The sequence below is a fragment of the Pleurodeles waltl genome, chromosome 3_1 (genome assembly GCF_031143425.1).
Source record: "Pleurodeles waltl isolate 20211129_DDA chromosome 3_1, aPleWal1.hap1.20221129, whole genome shotgun sequence".
NCBI lineage: Eukaryota > Metazoa > Chordata > Amphibia > Caudata > Salamandridae > Pleurodeles > Pleurodeles waltl.
Window position 1 is genome coordinate 366,631,165 of NC_090440.1, and position 21,968 is coordinate 366,653,132.

Genomic DNA, 21,968 nt, shown 5'->3' on the forward strand with positions numbered 1-21,968 from the left:
GAATACAAAAGACAGAACGAGTCCAACACCGAAAATCTTAAGCTGGAAGATTGGAGGCTTAAAAGGCAAAATGGAGGACAAGAACTGGGTAGAATTCATTAAACAACAAGATATCAGCTGCTTCCAGGAAACTTGGTCTATCAATGCCATTGATCTAGATGGGTTTTCTACCTTCCATGTACCTGCCACCAAACAAAAAAAAGGAAGACCATCAGGAGGCTTGATCATTTGGATCAGAACTTCACTGCTGGGAAACTCCGCAGTAACTCATGTTGTATTAAGCAAGGAAATTCATACGCTTGTAGTAGAACACGAGGAGTGCTCACTTGAAATAGTAAATGTGTATTTCCCTCCTATTAGCTGGGTTCAAGTCAAGCCAGGTGTGCGGCTCCTCAAGGAACATATCTTAAACAAAAGATTTAAAGGTTGGGGGAATCCAGCATTTGGTCACATGAACGACCGCCCCCCTCAGCTTTGTAAAACCTTCTTACTAATATGCGGTGATTTTAACATTAAACCCCATTCTATTCTCGGGGATGAACAAGTAGTAGAGGAAGATCATGTCTGGAATATTCCGACACCCCTCATCCAACGCTGTCAAGACTCCAAGAAAGGAGAATTAATTTTTGAAGCTCAAATAGAAGGAGGAATCCGTACATTAAATGGAAGAACAAATTCAGACAGAGCTTTCAAACCCACCTTTCGAACTGGAAAAAGGCAAAGCATAATCGATTACATGGCAATAAACATCGAAGCCTATGTTATCGACATGGAAATAAGGGACAGGATTGAGAGTGACCATGACCCATTGCTAATGGAGATGGCCCATCCGGACATGAGTTCTGGGAAAGCTGAGTCTCCATATAACGGGAATAGCCTAACAATAACTTTGAGACCAAATAGGAAAAACATCTTATGGTCATATGTGGACGAATCCTTCATGAGTGCACCTAGTCCGACTTTGGTTGTTTTACCTAGCACGTTCCTTAATCTATCAGTTAATGAGGCCTTACCCCTCCTGCACAATTTTAACAATCTGCTATTACAAACAACAAAGGAAAGAACTAAGCATCTCCAAAATAATCCAAAAACGATGGAGGGCTGGTTTGATGGTGAGTGTTTAAAATTAAAAAGGGAGTTATCACAAGCATTAAAGAAACGGCATCTGAATGACCTTAATGAGAAACACTTTTATTAGTGCAGGCAACAGTACAAGAAATTACTGAGATACAAGAGGAAGACTTTCCCACACAAGCTCTGGAAAGTTCTCCTGCACGCAATTTTGGCAGGAAACTGTAAAAAGTTCTGGGAGGTAATTAGGTGGGGATGCGAAGGCCCTCTGAAAAATCTAGAGCTGAAGATCAACCCACAACTCTGGGTAAAGCACTTCACCTCCCTGTATCAGGAAGAGGTCAAGATGGTATCCGGGAGTACCAATAACTCAAATAGTCTCAGTCAAGGGTTGAAAGGCAGTAACCAAAGATCAACTAAGGCATTTCCACTCCAAGAGACTTATGTGGCATCATTAAAATAGCCCGTTGTGTCAAAATATGAAATACAGGACGAATTAGTCCCTAATAAACTCCCCAGCACAAATTCTATGCAAACAATCCATGCTGTTCCATGTGCAATGGAGCTAACGCTGGAATTTAGTGAGAAAGAGATTAAACATGTTATCCTCCTCCAAAAGCCGCACAAGGCGGCAGGCCCAGATGGCATTCCTTCAGGCGTTTATGGTAACCAACTAACGTTATGGCTACCTGCTTTAGCTCGTCTATTCAATAGTGTTTGGCACCTCGAGGTAATCCCAACTTCTTGGAAGAAATCAATAATTGTTCCAATACACAAAAAAGGGCCACGGGATATGGTGTGTAATTACAGGCCAATCTCATTGCTTGATAGTGTTGGAAAGATTTTCGCCAAATTGATTCAGTCGCGCCTAGATCAATGGCTAGAGGATGGAGATTTATTATCGATACATCAAGCCAGTTTTAGGAAAGGCCAAAGCACAACAGATCAACTTTTTAAGCTGAACATGATTTGCGCTAAATACGTCACCCTAAAAGATTCTCCATTATACCTGGTCTTTGTGGATCTTGAAACAGCTTTTAACAGCGTGAATCGCCAAACATTATGGCAGTTACTGTCAGAAATGGGAATACATAGAAAAATCCTAAGGCTGTTAATCTTACTGCATACAGGAAATACCGCCAGGGTCAGATACAGCACGAGAAATGATTACACGGCAGAGATCCCAATCCAGCGAGGCGTAAAACAAGGCTGTGTTTTGGCTCCAACCTTATTTAATTGCTACATAAACAAAGTAAGTCAAGGTCTGAGGAATTTAAACCTGGATGTGCCAAAACTAGCCAACGAAAGTATACCTATCCTGCTTTTTGCAGATGACGCTGTATTATTGGCAAGAATGGAGATAGCAATGCATCGATTACTAGGGGGTTTTGAATCATTTTGTACCTCGAGGAGTATGGTAATTAATGAGGGGAAAACCAAGTTTATGGTTCTTAACCAAAAACAGAAGATGCGATCGACCTTTAGGGTAAATAAAAAGCCTTTGGCCCAAGTGGCTACCTATGACTCCTTGGGCTGTAGGTTGGATGAAAAACTGACATGGAAACCGCAAATCTATAAAAGCAACATCTCCTTGGCCCAACAAGCTGGAGCTGTACTCAGATTCGCAAAAGCCACAGGCAATCACTCTGAGTTCTGCACTGCTTGCATATAAAACAAAAGCAAGGGCTGCAGCACTATATGGTGCAGAGATCTGGGGATTTAGAAAGACCTCATCAATACAAGTAACCGAGAATACATTTTTACGCCGATTACTTTGTTTAGGCAATGCCACACCGATGAACGCAATAAGAATAGATCTACAAATGAGGATTACATTGCATTGGCTCCAATAAGATACTGGATCCGTGTTTGGGCAAAAGAGGAACTTAAACCATATAGAGACGCATTGATGGACATTATGAAGCTACAAAGCCATCGGAAATTGCCCTGGTTCAAACACATCTCAACCATCCTGGCTGCTATAGGCCAGGAAGATCTCTGTCTCCATCCAGAAAAAATCAGAAGGCCTAGTCTATTTGTTATTTTAAAAAAAAGGCATACTGGGACCAAAAGACACAGAGCATGTGTGAGACACTTAGGCCCTCATTACGAGCCTGGCGGTCTGTGACCGCCAGGCTCGCGGTTGGCGGGAGCACCGCCGACAGCCTGGCGGTGCCCCTTAGGGCATTCTGACCGCGGCGCTTTGGCCGCGGTCAGTGCAGGAAAACCGGCGGTCTCCCGCCGGTTTTCCGCTGCCCGTCAGAATCCTCCAAGGCGGCGCAGCATGCTGCGCCGCCTTGGGGATTCTGACACCCCCTACCGCCATCCTGTTCCTGGCGGTTCGCCCGCCAGGAACAGGATGGCGGTAGGGGGTGTCGCGGGGCCCCTGGGGGCCCCTGCAGTGCCCATGCCAATGGCATGGGCACTGCAGGGGCCCCCGTAAGAGGGCCCCGCTTGTATTTCACTGTCTGCATAGCAGACAGTGAAATACGCGACGGGTGCAGTAGCACCCGTCGCACCTTCCCACTCCGCCGGCTCGATTCCGAGCCGGCGTCCTCGTGGGAAGGTTGTTTCCCGCTGGGCTGGCGGGCGGCCTTAAGGCGGCCGCCCGCCTGCCCAGCGGGAAACTCAGAATGCCGGCCGCGGTCTTCAGACCGCGGTGCGGTATTCCTGCGGCGCAACTTTGGCGGGCGGCCTCCGCCGCCCGTCAAAGTTGTAATGAGGGCCTTAGTCCTTTATTTAAGCGTTACATTTTGTTTAATCAAGAGCTTAAACCAGCTGTTTTTATAGATAGTATCTATCCAGAGGAAAAAAGGGCTCGCTATTTTAAATTCCTTATGGGCACACTACCGGTGATAGCGGTGACCAATAGATGGCAACCTGTCCCCCCGGGTAGATTAGATTGCTGTCCATGTCTTCATGGTGGCCAAGAAACATTATCCCACTTCCTTGTATTATGTCGCTTTACGCTTAAACTCTGCAAATTGTATTTACGTCCACTCTTTAGATCATACGGAGTCAGGAACTGCAAAGAAGCGGAAGTGTTATGTATGCGATCAGATGAAAAACATATTGTGACAAATGTCTCAACTTACATATTGGAGGCTTGGAAGTTACGTTTATCAATGCACCTGCAGCTGGCACAAGTATAATTGCTTGTGTCATCTCATAGGTGCTACCAGCTTGAGAAGTTGGCGCAGGTTGCTGTAAAATGGGGATAGGCCCTGGGTCGCCATTAAACTGGTGGTTGGCACCGTAAGGCCCCAAAGGATTAGTGCCAGAACAAGTTATCTAATTTTTAGATTCATAATGTCTTTTTAGAATATGTTAAGTGTGCTATGTAAATCATTGTTATAAATCATGATCATGATAATGCAGGGTAAATTGGGTGCACTTTGGCACACGTCGAACCAAAGATGCCAAATGTAGTTTTTACTGAGATGTTTTATCTTATGCGATTTTTATACTGTTACGATGGATTGGTATTTATTGTGTGTAATTGTTATGGCCCGATAGGCTGACAACAATAAATAAAAATGGAAAAATGGAAATGTATTATTAATGACGATTTGAGCACCGTATTGCAATCCCCGATTATGCATAATAAGCACAGAACTTAATGTCCTGCTTTAGTACTAATAATGCAGGGATGGTCACGCTTTATTACTGAAAATGTGGGCACATGATTGCAAAGCTTGACTATTCTTAATAAGTGCAGCAGGATCTGGTTATTGAAGTCAATGAAGGAATTAAGTGAGACCATAACATGTGGTTCCAATTTTAAAATGGGTCAGCATTGACCTAAAATGCAAACTGACGCCTCCATATATGGTTATGTGCTGTACTTCACATGAAGGGGGTGTACTGTGGACTTTGAGGTCATGGCCCTTTAGTGGTCAACTGCTAAGTTGCCAAAGGTATTTCCATCAACCTAATGTATATTTGTAAATTACAGCATAGTATTAAGGTGTGTGTGTGTTAGTGTATCTTTTACTTTTCATATGAATAGTCACAGACCGGACAATTATTTATTAAGTGTTGTTATTGGGTTCTAGTGAATGGTGATTAGTAGTCCACACCATCCCCCTTGAGGAAGCCTTAGACTGCTCTGCTTTGCCACCCTGAGTGAGACAAGCGCTACAGTGGAGGGTGAATGTGGACTTATTTGTGCAGGCCACACAACTAATGTCCCATTTCCTCACATGGTACCACTGATATGTCCATACCACAAATAAGTAAAATAGTTATAGTCTTGTATACGCCTCTGCAACTGTCAGACGTACTATTCTTGGTCTGAGCAGGCTCATTCACCAGCAAACAAACGCACTTTCTTTGAAAATGTTGTTGGTCTTCTGTGCTACGCTATCGCATTGGGGTTGATAAATGGTGGCACAGTGCTGATTCCAGGTTCTATTAGGAAGGTTTTCATTTCATCAAGAGCAAACTGCACCCCTTTATTACTAACCAGAAATTTAGGAGATTTTTCCCAGCTAATCATACTCTGGAGAACTTTGACAACAAGTAAGACAAACTAATTTTTGACCTAAGACTCTTATGCATTATATAGTATTATAAAATGTAAATCTGAAATTTACATATTTAGATCTGCTTTAAGAATGCATAATTTTGAATATTATTTGTCATCGTCAATAATACTTTATTTGGTTGCAGAGAACCATCAAAGGAAGTAAATACATAACAAAGTACAAAATGCTCAAAAGCAACACATTTGAATCACTTTTTAACAACTTTATAGAGGGGAAAATCTGTGCAAATGAGAAAATGGGGAACAAACCCTCTAGTTACACATACTCAAGTGCATTTGAACAAGTTGCCAGATATCAGTCCTGTCTCAGAATATAAAACAGTCACTTCATTGAAATGCAGAAACATTCATCCTATCACATACAAGAATACAGCAGTGTAGAGTGCAAATTGTTAAGTCTGCCACAGAGTAAGTACATCTAAAAAATATGCATTCACACTGGAGACCATTAGAAAAACAATTTTCAACCTGGGTTAGAAATAATCAGGGGCATTTTAACCAGTAGTAAGCATCCAGTACTAAAATATAAATTTCAAGAATCCAAAGCTGTAACTAATTGTTTTATAGTTGTACAAAACACATACTCCTAATGAAGGGTGATGTTTACATCTAAAAACTATTAGAATGTTAATTTTTGTATTAAAACTAGAATGAAGTAAAACATGATTTAATGACAAAGGAATAATTTATTTGAAATAATTACATGTAAACGTGGGAACCCCTATGGCCATGCAGGGATCTAAAGAGCACCAATAAAGCTAAAAAGATAGGTCTTATTTTAAAAATGTGAGGACATTGATTAATGTATATTGGAAAACTCTAAGGGGACCCATATTGTTATTAGGTTGTTTTTCAAATAGGTAAATGGGCGTGGACACAAGAACCATCGCATTTGGGCCAACCTACCCACCAGACAAAAAATTTAACATCTTTTCATCAGTGTTTTAATATGTGTCTATAGTGATAGTCTTAACAGAAATAACCTTGATTTGCTCTCAATACCAAAGTGGTAGCATTATTTGATGGGAGTTAAGAGATTGAACAACTTTTGCCACTTTGAATGAAGCCTTTAGAATTAAAAGTATACCATTTTGTCTTGCGTAGGCCTCCACAGTATCCAAAAGGTGAATGCAATTCATGGTCTGTGGCCTATTCCCACCCCACAGAGCTTATCTCTGTTCTAATTTGGAACACTGTAAACTTCTTCACTCACTTTAATCACACATCCCCCAATTAAACAATGCCTTGTTTCTTGTTTTTCAAATTCTAGTCACACAGTGTTTGAAAGATCCTTCTATGGCTGAGCTGATTTTAACTATAAACATTTTCTGGAATGGAAAATATTATTGGTGACAACCCACATGTCCTCAGGACTGACACATTTCAGCCTTTGTAAAACAATGCATTGTAGGATAGAGAGATGAGATCAGTCTTACTCTGAAAGTGAGTGTGTCACTATCTTCTGGAAAGGACCAGTTATGTGTGCCCTTCCAGTTTTTCTGAAATGTGTACATTCCTATTTCTGGTGATAAAGGTGTGAAGGGTGCTGACCAGAATTACTCTCATCTTGAAAATGTGTGTCTCCCTCTTTTGAAAAGCTATTATAACAGCTCAAAATATTCTACAGATCGGCACCAAAATCACCTATTGCACTCTGATCAATAACCATCTCTTCTTCCACAATCCCATCAAACATGACCTCTTTGCAGAAGCATTGTGCACTGACCACAAACCTGTTCAGTATCACTGCCTTGTCAACTTATCCAGTATCTCCTGGGCTAGCCTCAACAACCACCATGTGAACAAGACCTCTTTGGCAATCATGTTGTCAATGAGACCTTTGTCAATGACAACATTGCAGACAAAGATGTAGGGCCTGATTATGATCTTGGTGGATGGAATACTCTGTCACAAGTGTGACGGATATTCCGTCTGACATATTACAATTTCCATAGGGTATAATGAATTGTAATACGGCGGATGGGATATCTGTTAAATTTGTGACGGAGTATTCCATTCACCAGGATCGTAAACAGGCCCTATAGTCTATCTTTTCAACCAGTGTTGGACTTGGCCCTCTCTGCAGGGTCACCCCCAAACGTTTTGCTTTCACACCACCTATCTCTGTGCACTTTAGCACTGGTAAGTGTGGTAAAGTGTTTGTGCTCACTACCTAAAACATGATAACATTTATTTAACCCTGATCAGCATATTTAATTGACTTAAGTCCCTAGTAAAGGGCCTGTAAATATAATGCTGTTGGTGGGCCTGCAGCACCTATTGTGCAACCCGCTTAAGTAGCCCTTTGAAACATGCCCCAAGTCGACCATTGCAACCTGTATGCAGTTTTAAACTGCTAATTCGGCTTGACAAAATAACCTCCTTGCCAAGTCTTAAACTCCCCTTTTATTACATATGTCACTCCCCCTCCCCATAGGGCAGGGTGTATTTGATTAAAAAGGTGTGAAATGTACTTTTACGGTTTGCATGTCCTGGTAGTGGAAAAACTCACAAATTAGTTTTTCACTGCTGTGAGGCCAACCTCTCCAATAGGATAACAAAGGGTTGCTTCATTACATTTAATACGTGCTAACCTTTGATTAAGAGCAGGTAGGGAGTTCTTGTTTGGTGTCTGGGAAATTGTAATTTTAAACCCTCTTTAATGGCAGAGTTGAGTTTTAAGTAACAATTTTGAACATGCCACTTCAAGAAAGTTGGCATTTTCCTTTCCTAACTATTTGATGCCTGCAGCCTGTTCATGGGTCGCATGAATGGGTGTAGTTGGTAGATGGACTCTTTGTATGTTCTTCCAGACAGCCACACAAGCGGGATTAGGTTACCTGGATGGGCCATCACTCTCAGGAAGGAGGGAAGAGCTGGGTACAGCCCCACTTACAAGTCAATAGGTTGCATCCTGCCTTCACACTGAGGACTTAACACTAGCCATTTGCGCCTACATTTAGGGCGGCAGGAAACTCCAAGCACTTCAGAGGGAATCTCTAGGAACTTCTTTTCCTTCAAAGAAGGCACCGGGAAAAAATAGGACCCTCAGACCCCTCTTCAGTATATCTCTGGACCAGAGGAAGACTCAGAAAGAGTGCTGTGCTGCTCTGCTGCAAGAAAGGCTGCTACTCGGGTACCCTGCTTGCTGCCCTGCTGCCCGTGTTAAAGGAATGGATCCACATCTTGAATCCAGGACCACTGTAGTTACTTTAAGGGCTAGTTGACTATCATCAGAAAATACTTCAACACCTGGATTCTGTCTGTTGTGAGTCGAGTCTTGTCCCACAAGTGGTGCCACCACAGCGCTGGACTCTTGAAAGTGGGCCTGAAGATGTTCTGTCAGACCAGCTGTGGTCTCTTGGGCAGAACAGACACAGCACAATGCATCTCCTTGCGGCTCTGCATCCGAACCGCTGCTGTGTGACGTGTCTCTAACGCAGGACCTGGCATTGCAACCCACAGCTCCTCCAAGCTGCTACTGCACATTGCAAGCCTTCATTGACGGCATCCTCGACAATGATACAGGACCTTGTATTGCCAACGTCTTCATTAGAACCTCCACTGCGTGACAGTTCTCTGATGCAGGACCTTGCGTTGCAGCCATCAGCTTCTCATAACTGCCTCTGCTTGGAACAAATCAGCATGGGATCTCGCAATTCTCCACAACCAGAATTTAAGGTACTTTGTGAAATGGGCCTAGCTTGGTCCCTGTATCCATCCCATCAAAGTCAGCCTGATCTTGTGATTTTTGTCCCATTCTGGTGCGACCAGATAAAGCCAGTTAGGTCTTTCAGCTTTTAACCACTATTTTTAACTTCAAATTGCATATCGATTTTTGTTGTTCTGTTGTCAAATCATTTATTAAAGCTCACTCTATTTTTCTAAATTGATTCAGATTATTTTTTGTTGTGTTTTCTTCTTGTTACTTTGAAGTACTGCAGAAAATACTTTGCACATTGCCTCTAGGTTAGGTCTGACTAGTTTGTGCCACATACCAGTGGGTTAAGCATGGGCTAATTTGGGGTAGCCTGTGACTTCACCCTGACAGGAATTGGGGTTGCTGCTTGAGTAGGGTTTCACACCCCCTCCACCAATAACCCAATTTCCTACAACCAGCATTATGTCCTCCTCCTCAGCATCTTCATAATCAACAACTTCCACCCGAAAGACTAACCTACTATTGGAGGACTTGGATTTGTGATAATTCAATGATAACTACCGTAGCAGATTGTAGAGGAAGAAAATGGAGGAGAAAAGCACCCCAGGACCTTAATCGGGAGTTAGATATTCAACCCATATCAAAGAAGCAAGAAGCCTGACAGAAGGCTGAGAATTACACCTATTTCTTTCCTTTTTGCTGCTTTGCACAGGCATGACCATCTGTGGGTCAAAGTGGAAGATGAAGATCTAGGAAGTGGCATACATGATCCATCTGCTTACCATCACAGACACCTTGATCCACATAGTCTGTAGGATTGTCCCTCGCTAGTTTCTTGGTGTCCCTGCAAAACATAATGGAATCATTGTACCAAACATTTTCAGACTCACTTCATGGATGCAACCCGACTCACACCTTTTTGGACTGCAACCAGTGCTGCTAGTGTTTTCATAACCCACTCTTACCCACTGCATTGGTTTTTGAGCACATGAAGGTGCCACTACTCCATATTTCATGCCTAGTGTGTGTCTGGCATTACATGATGGCAGGCAAAGGTTTCCCACACTCCAGACTAAATGAAGGAAATATGATTATTTTAGTTAGTAAAAACACATTTGTGGCAATGTAGGTCAAGGTGGTAACGGATGGAAAGACTAAAGTAAACCCAGATCAAGTTTTTCCTAATTCCCACCCTGCATATTTACAGTTTGATGTCATCTCTTGATCATTCAATGATGAAATGGGCTTTAAATGTGCATGTGATCTTCAAATCTTTCCGTTATGAATGCAAGAACGAGATACTCAAATTGATAAAGATAATTTTCACTCTAGAACATAGAGAATAGGATTGATGAGCCATGATCATATCTGTTCATATCAGTGTACAGAAGAAATGTGAAAAGTTCCTCACTCCTGATTGCCCATCTTACAGTTCAGATCAATGCCAATTCAGGCCACTCTTTTGCAGCTCAGTGGCAATCCTGCTACAGTGCTGGGTGCTGTGGCACTCAGATACAGAAAGTATGTTGGTGAGGACTCAATGGTGAAGCATGCCACTAGTAACACTAGTGGGAGAAAGTCCTTTAAAAACATAGGGTTGCTTCTTTAGGTAAGGCAGAGAAACTGTCAACATTAGTTCAAGTTTGAGTTTGCTCTCCTTTTGATTATGTGAATGTATTAACGTGGAACCCACTTGATACTCCTTTTGATTTTGTATTGTATGATTTGGCACACTCTAGAATTCACCCAAACCTTCCCAAAGTTGGAACCCACCTTATGGAAGATACAACGTCCTCCTCTATACCGGCATACTAGACTATGAGCATTGCATGTTCACCTGGCTCTATAATGGACATTTTTGTTCAACGAAATATAAGACTTGTACACCTTACCCAACAAGATTCCTAATTTCACAAGAGCTTATGTGGGGGAAAACATCTTCTGGGGCTATAATATTTCATTGAAGTGTGCAAGAAGAATATCAGCAATCTTTGAAGACTAACCTATTTAGGTCAGACCTGATGATTCTGTGTTTACTTTGCTTCATAAAGGGTGAGGAAGAAGCCCCTGTTCACTGCTTTGGTGAGCTACATCTAAACAGAAGAATTGACATGTGGTCCAGCTTCCTATTTTCCAAATCTGGAACCACACTTGTAGAGATCTGTACCACAACGGCACCATAAAAGAAGAAAGGACCCAAGGATGGTTAAATATACAGCCTGAGTCAGAGTGATATTTTGATGGTCTGTCTATAGACCAGAGTTGGAACACTTTAATTTGTTCGGCAAGCAGAGGATGGCACACAAGAATTCAAGGTCCAATTAACAGTTGCCAACCCAGTGAAAAGACATTGAAGACAACCATCACTGAAGAAAGAATACAACTATTTTCTTAATGATAAATAATATATCTCTTTGCTTGAAAAGAGTGACAGTCATGGATGAAAGCAAGACTAGGTAAACAGCGTCCAAACTCAAGGTATTTCACTGTGCAGCTACATAGATTTGTGTGACTTAATTTCTGAGATTCTGGCCATCATTTACGTGCTTTTACTTCTTGCTATATAGAGGTAGTGGCTTTAGATAGTCAGGTAAGTGTGTTGTGGGCTGAGTTATAAAGGTCAAACTGTCAAGTCTGAATGCATGTACGCCACACTCCTTGTCCCCCACTAGCATACGTTTGCATCTTGTATCTCTTCTAAACGTTGACAGGACCTTCAGCAGAGCAGTGAAACCCAGCATGTGGACCATTACCCAAATGAGATTGATGACGAGACCCTGCATATTGTCTTCAAAGGGGCAATAGAGGCTCCATTTGACAGGTTGCTTATGTCTGCATTCCTGTATATCCAAGGCATGGCATGCCACTGCTCACCAAGTGTGGATACACTTAGCTCACTACCAAAGGTGCTCTCCTTACCAGTCAGATTTAAAGAACATCCAGAGTGCCCAGCGTATTCAGGTGCCATCATTGAAGTCCACCATCTGCCACGCGACTTTCACACATGAGAGTAGCGCTATTACACAATGTGGGCACTACCCCAATCAGGATAAGAGAAAACCTAAGTAGCGCTGCGCCAGCAAGTGCAGAGGTAGTAGGAACAGGAGCTCAAAATATACTGTTGCGTAGGCTCTCATTGTTCTAATGAGACTACTGGATTTGAGCAACAGAATCACCTGCGGTGTGAGAGACTGAGTCTTAACCCACTACAGGTGACACCTGTCACCCTAATCCGGGTTTTGCTCCGGCTAACTAGCAGTGCCTCATCTCTACCCAAGGCCGGGGATGATTGGGCAGCTGAGCACATGACACAATTGATTCCTCAGGGAAATCGTGGTCACTCAGATCTCATCCATTTCTCTCCATTACATTGGTCTCACATATACAATGACGAACAGAGGCAGGGTATGTTTCAATAAGGTTTTAATGAAGCAACTGCATTTTAAGTAATAAAGCATGTACTGCAATAACCAAGACGATAAAGCTTGACAGGATTAAAATTGTGACAAGGAGAGTGTAGCATAAAAATAACGCTACCATGTTGTCACTAGAGTCAAGTAGATTAATTCCTACCTAGGCTATATTAGAGCACATCATGTTAAGCTCTAGTTCTGCCCTGCAGGTTCCCGTGGGAAGACATCATTCCCCATACCTGAGCAAAGGCCTGAAACCTGCATAAGCAGCTGCAGCGAAGCTTTCAGCAATCCGCATACAGTTGTGGTCCTCTGGCTGGAATCTCCCTCTAACGTATATGGGACAGGGAAGTGTTTTTATAATAAAACAGCTGATGTTCTGAGAAAATATCCTTATGTAAGGATGTGTATATTTCTATGAATACCAGAGACAAAACTTTTACCACATTTACTGGCAACCTATCTTACTGTAGTCTTGAGAGAAGCACAGAGTGCTTGTTTAATAACACAGTGCTGGTCTAAGCAGAGAACAGCTAGATAGAGAGAAATAAAACAAGACCGCAAATGTGGCTATTGTTAAAATAATAAAGCTTAATGAAATATATCTAGGTTAAAGTGCACAGAGGCAGGCCTAGTGTGCTAAAATAACATGCATGGAGCTATAACTAAAATGGCTACTCAACAATACTCAACACTCAATCAAATTGCCCTAGGACACAGATTTTGGGTACTCCAGTAGAGGAACATAGCAAAGATAAGCCCTTATCACTAAGGGCGAAGAATCATATGAAAATGCACTCTAAAAACCTGAGGAAAAATCAGTTTTGCCTTGCAGTTGAACTGTCCAGGACGGCTTGATGGCTCGCAGGGCACAACTCAGAACCACAAATCCTCAATTGCTTCTACTCTGAGCCCAAGAAACGCCTCCCACCAAACCTCCCTGAAGGGGGGGGGAATCACCATCCGTGATGATCATTGGGATCAACCGCTCCAAGGTAGCCTTGCATCAGATATAAACAAAAAAACAGATGGGTTTAGAGCTGCCACCACCGGATCACTAAAGAGTAATGTCGGTATTTACCCCTGAATATAGTTCACATGGAACTATGGATATCCTAAGGAGGGCAAACATTTTGCAAATACTGAGACATATTCCAACCTTAGCACACTGCACCTCCGAAGACTTGAAACGCGCCCAGTTCAAACCACTTGCCAACCACACAACTAGTGACCCCAAAGGATTAACCCTGACTACATGAAAGGACAGCACTCTCGCCCAAAACATACTGGAAGAGAAGACCAAATTTGTTGGCAGGGTGATTTTGGTACATGCCCTCCAACTAGAATGGGGTCCACACATGTTAGTGGGAACTGCCAGCTCTCAGGCACTTAGGCCCCCACTACGAACTCGGCGGGAAATCCTGCCGAGTTCGGTGCTGGTGGTCAAAACAACGACCGCCAGCACGTTGAAGACCCCACTGCCCAAATAAACAACATTCCGCTGGGCCGGCGGGCGGAAACAGTTTTTTCACCAACCAGCCCAGCGGAAGGCCTGTACATTGCTGACAGCTCCATGTAGCAGTGCGGCGGGTACAGCAGCACCCGTCGCGCATATGCACGACGGGGCTGTGCACTGGGGCCCGTGGGCAGTGCAGGGGCACCCATTCTGCCAGCCTTTCCCTGGCGGGCTAAACCACAGGCTGGGGGAAAACAGGTTCACTGTTTGCAGCGCTGCCCTGTCGGATAAGGAACTCTACCATCTCCATGCTGCGTGGCGGTGGCGGAGTTCCGCCGGTGGCGGTCTCGCCATGTATATTATATGGCGGTCTGGACCACCATGCCGGTTGTGGTAATTCATAATGAAGGCCTTAATTTGCATGAGAAGGGTATATTTAGCGTAGCAATGCATGGTCACTGCAAAGACCATAAACCTTGAAAATACAGTGTTCCTTTGATTCTAGTAATTTAACGACAACTCGCAGAATTATATCTGATACATCAGATTTTATACCATTACACAAACATGGGTGGTTTGCTTCCACTCTGGCAGGGAGGAACTTAAATTACTGTTAGCTCTCTCTCTCAGTACAAAACGAAGCCAAGCCTCAGAATACAGCCTCTACAAAGCCACTCAGTCATCTCTTGGAATGTCACAGGGACATAGTCCACAAAAAAAAAGAAGCACTAGCTTTTCTTCGGAGTGGCGACCTGCTGTGCCTGCAAGAAACTTGGGCATCCGTGCCACTATTAATGTCAGCCTTTACTGAAATTCAACTGCCTGCCAAGAAGACCAATCTTTTTGGCAGGATCTCTGGAGGCATTTCCACCTCTATAAAGCTGACCCTAAACATAAAAGCAGAACAAATTGAACGTTCTACTGTCTTGGCCCTAGTGGTGCATCTACAAGGCATAAAGTACACATCAATTAGTAATATGGGTATATTCGTCCTATTTATCTTTAACTGCAGAGACAGTCCGAGAATAGATAAGATGGGAGAACTAGTGCTCACCTTGGAACACCTAATTCACACCCATCCCTCTAGCAAGTCATTCATTGCCGGGGCTTAAACACACACAGAGTGGGGAAAAATCCAGCAGGCAAGGAATTGAGAGATGCAGCAGGGAACATACTAAACTCATTCTTTAAAAATGTCCAGATCAACTCAGCCCACAACAGGGCCTCCAAGATAAACTTCCCACTATCCTGCAATAATGTGTTTATATTAGATTACATGCTTCTAAGCACCCCACTCTTCTCACAGCTATCAGAATTTTCAGTTGAAATACAGGTATCCGGTGACTATTACCCATTAATTGCCTCATTCGCACTGTGGCCATAGCCGCCCCAGACAATAAAAGACCTAGGTACCCCTCAGGTGAAGAAATCTATAAGCTCCCAAAAAGAGTGAAATGGAGCAGGGTTACTACTATGAACCTGGCAGCCTGGAAGTTAAAATGTCTATGGAGCAGTAACCACCCCTCGGGAGCAAACACGTTTCTGCAATGACGTAAAACGGCTCTGCACAAACTACTGCAAGGGGGAACAACAATTAAACACCAGGGCACACATATAATGGAGTGCTTCCCCACTGTCAATACAGCAAGGCTGCGCAAGACAGCAAGAGGAACCTCAGGGACGCCAAGCGGCAATTTTCACAAAATTGGAGCTTGGAACATCTTAGCCATGGCCAGGAAGCAGCATAACATGCTACTATGGCAACATAAACAACAATAAGCAGAAGAGCAATTGCTACATCTCTTCAATCTGCTGAAATATTCCAATCAGGCTGAGGTCAGGAAATATATCAACAGCCTAAAGGGGCACCCCACAGATAATTATAATAGTGTATCAGCTGTATGCTGGGTCATCCACATCAGGAACCTGTCTGAAAAAACACAATGATGCTTGTGGTACACTCTCACCACACTCCAATATGTTCCCAACATAGATGAGTTCTCACTCCCAGGGCCAACTATCCAAAGCACCCCAATATGAATAACTGCTGTAAGAGAGAGGGAGGAGCACTCTCCTAACAAAGATTTTACAGAATGTTACTTTTACTAGAAACACACAAGCGGGGTCTAATAACCCATAATATACTATAGTATACGTCTTACATTGTGTCAAATATATGTGGCTTAAGATGTGCTGTATATGTTTTTTAACTGCCCTGAAGAAGTCCCAATGTTGTGGGACAAAATGCGTTAGCTGTGTCCATGTTCAGTCCAAGCAAGACAAAATAAAATGAACGTGTTATTCTACATCTGTAATATTTATAATTATTATTACAGGATAAGCTGTTTCAACAATTTATGGGATATTAGACCCCACTTGTGTGTTTCTAGCGAAAGTAACATTCTGTCAAATCTTTGTTAGGAGTGTGCGCTTCCCTCTCTCTTGTAGAACATCAGCAACCTGTACTGTACCCCTGTGATTGTTGCATATGGCCTCACTAGGACCATGCCTCAGAGAAGCCCACAATGGAACCGTCCGTTCCCTAATGCCGATGACCGGCCTCATAGCAACCAACCAGGGGCGAGGACATTTTGCCATTTTTTCCAGTCAGGTTTCAGGGAAGGAGCATCAACCATCCACAATATGCTAGCACTGGCTTATTTAGTGGATCAGGCTTCTCATCCCAGTGACCCCCACCCCCTTCTTTTTGCTTACTTTGTCGAGTACACCGCAGCATTTAATGAGGTCGACAGGCAAATACTTTGTTACAAACTAATCAACTGGAGAATCCCGAATCAATTGCTGCAGGCATTAATCTCTCTTTATTCACAAACATGGGTGCTAATCACGTTGACACACAACACAGTAACTCCTAAAGTTAACTCCGATAAGGACAGAAAGCAAGACTGCATCCTGGCGTTCATGTTATTCAAGTTGTACACTGCAGATCTTGAGCAATCATTGTAAACCACAAACCAGTTCGTACCCAAAACCGTTAAGAAGTGCCTATTCGTCATACAATATGCAGATGACATGGTCATCGTGGACCACAACAAAGGGGCGGGGGATGCAAAAAGCACTGGATGCCCTCAATAGCTATAACATTGAAAACAAATTGGTCGCTTTTGGTCAATACCCAAAAAATAACAAGTTAAAATGAGCTCTAGGTACTTTGAAAATAACAAGTGACAAAATGCAACTACTAAGGCGTGTGATTTAGCACGAATAGAGGGTCAAAGCTGCGCGCCACTCAAAAGGGTGCAAAAGGAAAGGCAGTGACCCATGCTCTATGTAAGCTCAGTTCAAAACTGCACAGTGCAAACACAGAAGCCATCGGGAGGGTAATACGAGCTAAACGTCTGCCAACTATTAGCTATGACCATCTAGCTTTCCGTAGGGCCTAAACATTGACAATGGAAAGGGCACTGTGCGAAGCCTAAATGTGCATTAGTGGCATTCCATCTCATGTTCAAAACCCTTTAATACATCTAAAGTTTGGCCTCTGCAAACAGTCCCTCAAGAACATGTCGGCCTTTGTACAATACCATCATAAAGTCCATCCTCACCTACAATGAAAGAGGTCCTGAAAGAAATATTTGGTTCCGGGAAGAATACATGGACAGAGTTCTGGCAGCGTCATGTAACAAGCTGACTCTGGCCTGGGAAAGCTGAAATGAAATCCCAGTCCCACAAACATTATCAGTCAATCAATCAGGGATTTGTAAAGCGCACTACTCACCTGTGAGGGCCTCAAGGCGCTGAATGAAAAAACATTTTAAGGAAACAAGTGATGCTCCTCTCTAGGCAGGAAGTTATTGATAATATTCAAGAGTCTGAATCCAACATTAAAATTATCGTAAGTTCATACAGAGTGCTCAAGGCAGCCCTGTCTGAACAATGTACTGAGGAAGGCAACACTGAAGCACATTCTTTATGCAAGACTAAGGGCCCTACCTATTAAAGAGCTCCATGGAAGTATGAAGCTACACATGGTGTCAGGGGTATGCAGACTTTGGCAGCTAAGAGAAGAAACCCTGGAACATCTTATATGCATCTGCCCGGCTCTTCTGAATGCACGCTGCAATTTATTAAGACTTTTATTTATTTTTAGCAAACAGGATGGGCACATGTATTGAAGCTTAAGCGTTGTACTACCACCTTGAGACCACAGTAGATCTGGGAAAATTCATGTCGGTAACTAAGTCACTGCTAAAAGGTCTCCTGCAGTATCTGTAGTAGCACCGAGTTAATATCTGCTTCACTAGATTAGTAGTACAGTTCCATATCATGCATCGCATAGTAGGACTGTGTCCTTGCAACTATGGAATCTGGAATACTGTTCCACTAACCAGCACTAACAGCAGTTTCTATACGGGGGGGCACGATTGCAGCCAGTCCACGAGCAAAAGTAGCGCACCCAATAGACTATAAAGACAGTGGGTGAGTCAGACACAAAGATCAGTATATGAATGGCCCCTGCACACTAAGGAATGCTTGAAGCGTGAGTGAAGAATCTTGTTCACCATAGCCTGTCCATTGCTAGGTTTGCCCTCATGTGTGCTGGTCATGTGGCTCTTTGGGTAGGAGAGTAGGTGCACTGAGTGGCTCAATTGCACAACATAAACATGCTGCAAGCACTAACTGGTTCTTCCTTTCATATTACTTTTAGAGTGTTTTACTGTCTAAATGCTGGATGATTAGATTATTAGACGTTTGTGAATTTTAAATGGATCTCAATCATGCACAGCTCACTGTGCTCATATATATGCAGTGTCATTCTTTGTGCAAGATTTATTTTGATGAATTGAACAAATAGATTTTTTACTTTCTTACGTTAATACATTTTAAAATGCCATGCTAAAGTGTTAACACTACTGTTGGAAATGGCCCTTTCTGCAGGGTCATCCCCAGACTTTCTTTTCCTTTTACCGCCTCTATTTTGCTGAATTCGTTTTTATTGGCCTTAGGATTCTGGACACTTTACCACTGCTAACCAGTGCTAATGTGCATGTGCCCCTTGATTAAAACATGGTAACTCTGGCCTATCCACAAATGCCATATTTAATTTACTTATGAGTCCCTAGTTAAGTGCACTACATGTACCCAGGGCCTGTAAATGAAATGCTGCTAGTGGGCCTACAGCCCTGATTGTGCCACCCACTTAAGTAGCCCCTCAAAATGTCTCATGCCTGCCATTGCAAAGCCTGTGTATGCAAATTCAAACTGCCTTGTCGTCCTGGCAAGGTAACCCTCTTGCCAGGCCCAAGCCTTCCTTTTTTAATAGATTTTCACCCCTAAGTTAGGCCCTGGACAGCCCAGTGGGCAGGGTACAGTGTATTTAAAAAGTAGGACATGTACTTTTAAGTTTTACATGTCCTAGTAGAGAGTAGAGAAAAACACTTAAATTCGTTTTCCAGTACTGCATGCCATCTCTCCTATAGCATTACATTGGGATTACCTTTTAAAATTTTATAAGTGTAATTTCCATTTGGGAAGAGATGGGACCGCCAGATTTTAAATGGTAATCCAGAAAATGACACCTTTAGAATGTTGGCATTTTCTCACTTAAGCCATTTGTTGTTTTCTTCCTGTCTCTGAATAAACATCTTAGAGAGGTGGCGGCTGGGTTGTGTGCGTTCCCTCTTGACAGCACACACAAAGGGAGCTTAGGTTTGACTGATGAGCTATCCACATCCTGATGGGCCATTCTGGGCAGGAGGGGAGTAAGGAGCTGACACACCTGATTAGTCTTGTCTTGACCCCACACACTTGTCTGCATACCCTCATATAGTGAGTCTGGAGGTAGGGCAGGGGCTCTGTGCACTTCAAAGGCATCTCTTTGAAGTCTCACCCACTTCAAAGGCACCACTGGGTAAAAGAAATAGACTTCTGACCCTACCACTTGTCTACACTTCTGGACCTGTGTATACCCTGCCAGGAAGAAGGACTGCTGTGCTGCTACAAGGACTGCCACTCTGCTGGACTTCTACTCTGCAGGGATCCTCCTCTGCTCTGACCAGCTGCCTGCTGCTTCCTTGCCTGGAAGAGAGGAGGACTGGACCTGCATCTCTCTAACCTAGAAACAAAGTGATTCCAAGGGCTTGCTAGCTTGCCTCCTGTTTTCCGAAGACTCAGGAACACAAAGGACTTTCAACTCACCTGCTACAGCACCTGGACTCTGACAACTGTGAGTCTTGCCCTGCCAAGTGGTGCCAGACCAGTCCTGAGCCTTTGGAAGTAGGTATAAATGCCACACAGGCGGAACCGACACATCTCCGCTGCTGCATGGATTGGAACCAACGCATTGCCCTTGTTGCAAGTATCTATACCAGCGCATTGACCCAGTGTTGTGTATCTGAGTCAATGTATCACCTTCCCAGCGTGGATCAACCTTGGCACATCTCCTTTGAAACCGACGCTTCACCACAGATGTGTAGAGAAAATCAACGTATCTTCGCCACTGCGTTGGAAGGATCGACTCATCGCCTTCACTGTGGGGATCAACACAGGCACATCACTTCAGCCTGCTCCCCGCATCCTCGATGTTGAAGCGGGGTCCCTGTAGCTGGCCCAAGCTCCATAGCGGTCAGCTTGAACTTTTGACTTTGGCACGATCTAGTGCGACCAGATAGTCCAGGTGGACGATTTATGCTTTAAGCACTACATTTCAGTTAATGCTTTAAAAATTCATATGTTAAGCTCTATTGTTAAATGTGTTGCACAAATACTTAACATATCCTCTCAGGTTAAGTCTAACTGCTCTGTGCCAAGCTACCAGAGGGGTGAGCACAAATTAAGCTAAGGTCTGTTTGGGACTTACCCTGACCAGGACTGTGGTTCCTGCTTGGACAGGGTGCATACCTCTGCTTACCAGAACCCCAATTTCTAACAACTACGAATTACAAGTTCTACCATTCAGCTTCATATTGGGCCCTGAGGCACACAGACCCCTTAAGTAGAATCTATCATGTAGGTCGTCACATAAAGTAATACTAATAATAGGTAATCTGGCACTGCTCAGTGTTTTGAGTTGCAATGTTATGGCAAACATTAATCAAATCTGCTAACTTTGTTAAGGGGAGGTCCTATGCAGTTTGCTGCATGTGGGCCATTAACAAATTCCAAGGGAGGTAGTATAACTCTGGACATGTCTACTATGCAATAAATTAGAGAAATCATTGGTTTGCCCCAAGAACTGCTACATCAACCTTGTTTTGCTTTGCTAATCACGTAGTCACTACATGATGACATAAAGGATTTTTAAGCAAGCCACTGATGTGTTCAAATAAAAATGGCATTCATTTTTGTTGTGCTATTTCAGATCTCAAATATCCTTTGCTCTCCATAAAGTTGCCCCATGCAGAAGATGTTGTATAGCTGAGTACTAGACTGTGAAGAGAAGTATTACACACAAGCAATTAAATAAAGTAACCAGGTGTACATCTGGCCTGTAATAAATAAATTTGTACTGTGCATTTATGTGGGATTCACAACACTGAAACCTGACTGTTAATGAGTACAATAGCAAACTATGTGTGTCAGAAGTGTACATACCACTGGCGCACAAATGACTTGGTAAATTATCTTATAGGGCCTGATTTAGATGTGGGCGGAGGGAATACTCTGTCACAAATGTGATGGCTATCCTCTCCGCCATATTACAATCACCATAGGATAGAATGGGATTGTAATATGGCAGATAGGATATCCATCACGTTTGTGACTGAGTTCTCCTCTCCGATGACTTCTAAGGCCTATATTATTGGAAGCAGTGCCATTTGAAGGTTTAAAGGTCAGCATGTATCTAAACTGCATAGTAAT

General features: G+C 43.1%; 1 protein-coding gene across 4 annotated transcripts in view; it reads left to right on the plus strand.

The window, feature by feature from the left end:
• Positions 1 to 21,968, plus strand: part of LOC138284105 (transient receptor potential cation channel subfamily M member 7-like) — a 1,183,984-nt gene that overhangs the window by 907,994 nt on the left and 254,022 nt on the right. The window lies entirely within an intron of this gene.